Source organism: Mus pahari, chromosome 3 (genome assembly GCF_900095145.1).
Source record: "Mus pahari chromosome 3, PAHARI_EIJ_v1.1, whole genome shotgun sequence".
Classification (NCBI taxonomy): domain Eukaryota; kingdom Metazoa; phylum Chordata; class Mammalia; order Rodentia; family Muridae; genus Mus; species Mus pahari.
Genome location: NC_034592.1, coordinates 29,025,347 through 29,032,179, shown reverse-complemented (window position 1 = coordinate 29,032,179; position 6,833 = coordinate 29,025,347). Strand labels below are relative to the sequence as shown.

The 6,833-nt window shown below is 35.5% G+C and overlaps 1 protein-coding gene across 4 annotated transcripts in view; it reads left to right on the top strand.

Moving 5' to 3' along the window:
• The window catches only part of Lrp1b (LDL receptor related protein 1B), a 1,962,444-nt gene that overhangs the window by 724,222 nt on the left and 1,231,389 nt on the right, over positions 1 to 6,833 (top strand). The gene's annotated exons all lie outside the window — the stretch shown is intronic.

Sequence of the window (6,833 nt, the reverse complement as noted above, 5' to 3'; positions counted from 1 at the left end):
TATATATATATATATATATATATATTTATATATATATATTTCGTTTTCCATGTATTTAATGTCTACTTATTTATAAACTACTATGATTAAATTTAAATGTAAGAGAGGGATATGCACACAGAACAAATACTTGCTGGATAGCTTTTAGTTGTCTCACATAACCTGGGATACCCTGCCTTTCAAATAGTGCCGTCAACCATAGGCTGTGTTTTCTACTTCAGTTTACAAGGAAGATAATCTCCTGCACGCTATCCTGATCTACGCAACCTCTCAATTAATATTATCTTCTCTGGAGATTATGCAATATGGCAAACTTCTATTTAAAATTGACACGCTGAATCTGTGACTCTTTTGAACTTTCCTACTAAGCAATATTGAGGTATACTTAAAGTACCATGTGTGTCCCTAGTTCAGGTTATTTATCTCAAAATATCCACCACATCATGGAATCTCACTTTAGTTAATTAACCTTATAGTTTCTGTGTATTTGGTGGTTTTTTTAAGAGCATTTGCAATTGACTGAAAATTGCATAATACCCTCTGTCCTCTTCCTTCTGCTAGGAATATTAATAACTCCACTACTGCTAATGTTACTATTGATATAGATATCAGGTGAGTATTTTGTTCACCTCTAGCCATGGCTACTAGGACAAGGCAATTTTTTACCATTATGTGTAGAAGAAGACACCACAATATCACAATGTTCCATAGTGTTTATAAGCATATATGTTTAGTATATTTTATACTCTGTTCTTTTTCATCTAATATTCACATATGACAACTACAATAATATCTATAAAAAATCAAATACGCATCTATAAGAGTGCTCAAATTTTATTTGCAATAAGTCTACCCCATAGGAAAACCAACAGTGTCAACCAACCTGGACCCAGAGGAGCTCTCAGAGATTAAGTCACCAATTAAAGGGCAGGAGATGGTCCAATGCCCCCAGCAAATATGTAGCAGAGGACTGCCTTGTCTGGTCTCAGTGAGAGTGCATGCACCTAGTCCTGTAGAGACTTGATGACGCAGAAAAGGGGGTGACTGGTTGCATATGGGGTGAGGGTGGGGGTGCTACCCTCTCAGAGGTGAAAGGGAAAGAGATAAAGGGAAAATCCCTGGGAGGAAGGAACAAGATGGGGTAACATTTGGGATGTAAATAAATAAAATAATTAATGAATAATAATGTCTTAAAAGACTAAATATTAGAGAATAAGAAAAAATGTAATTTAATCTAGTTCCTTCATGAACTAGTGGCATTGTCTTATGATGAAATATTAGATCACTGGATTGTCTGTAACCACAAGAATCATAAGGTATTAGAGTTACTTTAAACTCTTTGTGCTTGGCAACCTGGGTCTTTGCCTTTTTATTAAACTCTATTATAGCTAATGGTGATTCTTTTTTATGTTTTTCCTATCAGCTTTCTGTGAACTTATCATGAAATATTATGAAATAAATCTTGGAATATAAGACATACAGTTACAGATTTTTGCTTATGAGTAAACATTTGAGAGGATGATGAAAAGTGTTCATCTTTTCAGCCTTTAAAACAATCCTCCCACTCGTGATCTGGTACATACCTAAAATTGGCTCCCATTTAAACCAAGGCCTCAGTAAGTATACATACGGGACTTCCTCAGTTTCTTGTTGAAGCAGTTATTCTGAAATCTTTCGCTTACCCAAGCAGTGTCTGTTGCTTCTGTCTCCAGTCTCTTCAGTTGTTTTAACTTATTGGAGTTTTCCTTCCTTTCCATAATTGTATTTCCCCAAACCAACTGTTGCTTCTCTCTCTTTTTTTTAATTCTTCTCAGTGGACTATTTCCTCAGATACAATATTCTTCAAAGAGTATGGGAAGTCTTGCACTTTCTTCTGGTGACCTTGGGAGACCCATAAAAAATTATGAGTATTTATTTAAGTAAGTGTTTTAGTATCTACGCTAGGCATACCCTATTTATTGATTCAAGAAATTAAATTTTGTATTGATGCAATTAACCTTTTCATTATAAGAGAATGTTGGGCTCATAACCAGTACTAAAGATTTACACCGGCCACGTAGACACTGTTATTCTAAAGCACTAGGAAGAATCTGTTCTATTGGGAGAACATCTGTCTGGGTGTAATGTCAAATGAGTCTGGAACTGGCATAGATAAACATTAAGCAGAGGAAGCTAAGAAGAGGTGCTATATTCACCTAGCATTGTAGTAGTCAGAAGCTCATCTATATTCCTGTGTGGTTAATCTGGTGACTCATTGCTTAGTATTCTGAGTGTCATAGTGTCTTCAGTTATACTCTTTTCAAACAACTTCATCTAGAAGGATTCAGGCATGGGTAACTCATCCTAAAATCTTAACCTAAATATCTTCTTAAGGATTCAATTATTTCTTTCTTTTATTTTTTGTTTTGCGATTACAGTGTAATTACACCATTTCTGCTGTTCCTTTCATTACTCCAAACTCTCCCATTTTCTTCTCCTTGTCCTCTTTTAAATTCATAGCTTCCTTTTTTATTCTATTAAGTATATACGAAACAATGCATATGTATTTGGAAACATACATATGAATATGCGCACACACAGAGACATATGTACCTATGTATTAAATACATAAATACAACCTGTGCAGTCTGTATGATGTTACTGATCTGTACATTGTCAGTGCTGACTATTTGGTAGTGGATAGTCAGTTCAGGTACTATTTCCAGGGACATTTCTCACTTATATACTGAGACACTTCTCACATCATGTTGACTTCCCTTTCCAAGTAACCACTGTACAGAATCCTTGTGCAGTCCATACTAGGAGATTTAGAGTGATTATAGAATGGATAGGTTTTCAATTCAGAAGATCTAAAGCCCCCGAGTACCTCACACTTTGTCCAGTGTGCCTTTTATGGGGTCTTCAGAGCCTTTTGACAATGAAAAATGTATGTCAATGCTTATGTGTATTTCTATGGAATCATCATGGCACACTACACCCTGGCACCATAGTACTGGGCACTCTTGAAGAATACCTAACAGCACAAGTGGGAAGAACTTCATCTTTCTAGAACTGTACACTAATTTCATTAAATCATTTGAAGAAGCAGAATTTTTCACTCTTCTCATATTGCTATTGTGACTTGAAAAAAGCTGCAACCAATATTAAAGACAGTCTCAAAATAAGTGCCTTTTCCTGCCTATACTGGGCTTCTCTTGGCTTCCAGCAGATTGCATATTCTTTGTTTTTTGTTTGTTTGTTTGTTTTGTTTTGTTTTTTTGTTTTTTGGTTTTTTTTTTGTTTTTTTTTTTTGAGACAGGGTTTCTCTGTGTAGCCCTGGCTGTCCTGGAACTCACTCTGTAGACCAGGCTGGCCTCGAACTCAGAAATCCACCTGCCTCTGCCTCCCAAGTGCTGGGATTAAAGGCATGCGCCACCACTGCCCGGCTTGTATATTCTTTGGAATGTTACTAAGAGAAACAGAATTATAGATGGCTAGATTTCTAGCTTGTCTAAACTCCCATTCTCTTACCTCAGGCATTCTGTTTCAATGGGTGATGTCCTACATTGAGAAAGGTAATGATCTCAATTGGACAGACTGATAGGGCTTCCCAGGTAAGCATAATGCTGTGATTAAAACGTACATTTGCTCATCAAGACATTCTGAACAGTGTGTTCCTCTCAGGATTCACAAAGATTGATCTTAACCTAAAGATATATTTGATCTAAAATTGCACAGGCAAGTATTGTTAACAACACATTTCAAGTAAAATATTGAAAACCTAAATTATGAACACTATAAAGTAGATTTATTTAAAGTTTATTATTATAAAAACAAAAATCCAAATCTACCACCAGTAACTTGGTAATCTAAAATTCCTTGTATCAGTAGCTTAATAAGTCTATTTGGAGGCCCTAATTTTTTATGAAACTTACATATCCTGTGATCAGTACAAAGTAATCTCTACCCCATTCACATTGTTATTGTCTATGTTGAGATGCATTTAAACTTAAATATAATCCCAAGTTTGTTGCTGAATATTTGCATTTAGTTATAGGTAGATAAAGGGGTGGGGGCAATGTCGGAGAGGTAATTCAAACCAGCAGAGTCAAAGACCTCGTGGAAAGATGCAAACATTCTAAAAGCAGCCTCCAATAGAGTTTGAGAAATGATACTTGCCATTATTGCTTTGGCATTTGTTTTCCCAGATGAAAGATCTCTTGAGCTGATTTTCATCTGTTTTCTTCCTTCTAATTCCCAGGCTACCAGTGCCTGCTCTTCCTGTGTGCAATAGCCTCCCAAAGTTTCTTCATCCGGTTATTCTTCTTTTATTCAAGTCAAAATAATTTCGTCATGACAACAAACCGTATCAATCCGCCATTTTGTATAAAATGGTTCTAAGATTCATTGTAAATTTGAATATTGAGTTTAAATTACATAAATACAACAGACCTCATGAGTATTTGTGTTTGTATGGCTTCGTTTTTATACGTGCATGTCCCTGAGTGTGTATGGTTGCCAGAAATAACTTTCTGGTATCTCACTAAGTCAATTTCCACATTATCTTTTGAGACAGTCTGTCGTTGAACCTGGAACTTGTCAAGTCCATGGGCTACCTGGCCAGTAACCCTAAGGATTGTCTTATCTGTGTTCACAGTGCCAGGTTCAGCGTTGTGAGAGGTTTTAATGTTGTTTCTCGAGGTTCAAACTCTCTTCCAAGTCTTACTGAGTTGTCTACTCTCTCCAACAAACACCAGAACAATCTTTTAGCTGTACCACTTCAGCCTACGATGCATGATGGTGCCCAATCCCTCAGCAGCAGCATTCCCGATATTAATTTACATGCCACAGACAAGCTTTGAATCTGAAATTACATGCTAGCTCTCTATTCTTCACTTCATTAATCCATTTCCTCCTTTATTCTATTTTTAAATCCAGTATTTGCTTGACATCTGTCATAAAAGAGGAACAGTCTAGGGGTGCTATAATGATCATGATCAGGATGTACAACAGAAACATTCATACCATGAGCCCGTGCCAGTAAAACACTTTAAATGCCTGTGCTAAGCATCATACGGTCTACTGTCTAACCTAATGTGAGTCCATGGCATAATTTCTCCATTGGGTCTCTATTCTATGCTTTTTTAGCTTGAGTGTTCTAACATGTCCATGCAATAAATTCATATATCACTCCTCTGATTCCTCATTGCAACCAAAGAGAACTGTACAGCAAATGACTTGTACTCTCCTTGTCTCATGCACTTGTATTTCTACTGTTTGAGCTTAGGTAATGGTCATAGCATAAAGTAAGCAAGTGAAGGTAACTGATTTATCAGCATTTTGTTCATTCACAATTTAGTCTGACCATCACCTCTTACTAGTTACAAGACATTTTACCAATCGAATATTGTTTCCAATTCTTTCCCGCTGTTCTGGAAAATCAGTACTGTTATCTATTATGAATATTTAATATAAATGGAAATAATATAGTAAAAATTTGTATCTGGTATCTTTCCACTTACTACACGGCTCTCAGCCTCATCTATATTGTATGATGTGCCAGTATTATTTCTTTTATAAAGCTAAATAATAATCTAACCTATATGTATACAACAGTTGTTCATCATCTATCTATTGCTAGCCACTTGAATAGTTTCTGCCTTTGAGTTGTGCTGAATTATACTTTTATTGACAGGCATATGATTGCATTTTTTAAGTACCTATTTCAAAATGTTTGAATTACATAATTAGAGGAAGAACTGTTGTATCAATACATGAGTCTATTTAACTATTTTTATGTCCCATCAGCGTATAGTTCATGTCACATAGTCCATTTTATATCACTACAGTCCATATGGAAGTGACTCCAGTTCCTTCACATGTTCATTAACATACTTTGCTTTCTCTTTTTTTTTTTACTTTTGCTTTTTCACTGTGCTGCCACCATACATACTTGACATGGTACTACTAATCTGTGGTTTGATTTTTATTCTTCTAATTCTTAATGATGCAGACCATGCCTGTATATACTCATTGGCCACTGTGAATCTAGTAGGAAGAAATATATATCAGAGTAAGTTACACATATTTAATTAATATATTTGTGAGTTCATTGAATTATAAGAGTTTTTTATATACTGTATATGCTAGGACTTGGATATATATTTATTTGAAAGTTTCTCTATATTTAGATTTTTATGTATTCTGTTCCTTTTTCTTGGAAATGTCATTTTATCTAACCGAACTCTGACTTTAACTCTGCTAGGGTACAGCTAATCTTTTATTTGTTGTATCAGTTCATATATTTAGTGTTATATAAGACTTTATCAACAAAGACAAACAAATGAAAATGTTTATTATGCTTTCCTCTAAGACTTTTCATCTGTAGTTCTTTTAATATAAAGTTTTTGATTCACTTGTATTTATTATGTAGACAGTGCAGTTTAAATAGGCATTTGCCTTCATTTTTTTCATATATAGATATCTAGTTGTTCCAACTTCATTTATTAAAGAATCTAATTCTTACATTGATTGGTCTCAGAATTCCTCATAAAAATGAAACTACCCAAAGATGTATTTTCTTTCCAGTTTATGTTACATTTTTCTATGTATGTGCCATTGTACCAGAGACAGTGCAAGCCAGGGCCTTTGTAAAACAGTTGAATCAGAATGTTAACTCTGCTTCCTAATCTTTTCCCAAGGTGGATTAGAGTTAGAGTTAGGGTTAGGGTCAGGGTCAGGGTCAGGGTCAGGGTCAGCGTTAGGGTTAGGGTCAGGGTCAGGGTCAGGGTCAGGGTTAGCGTTAGGGTCAGGGTCAGGGTCAGGGTCAGGGTTAGGGTTAGGGTTAGGGTTAG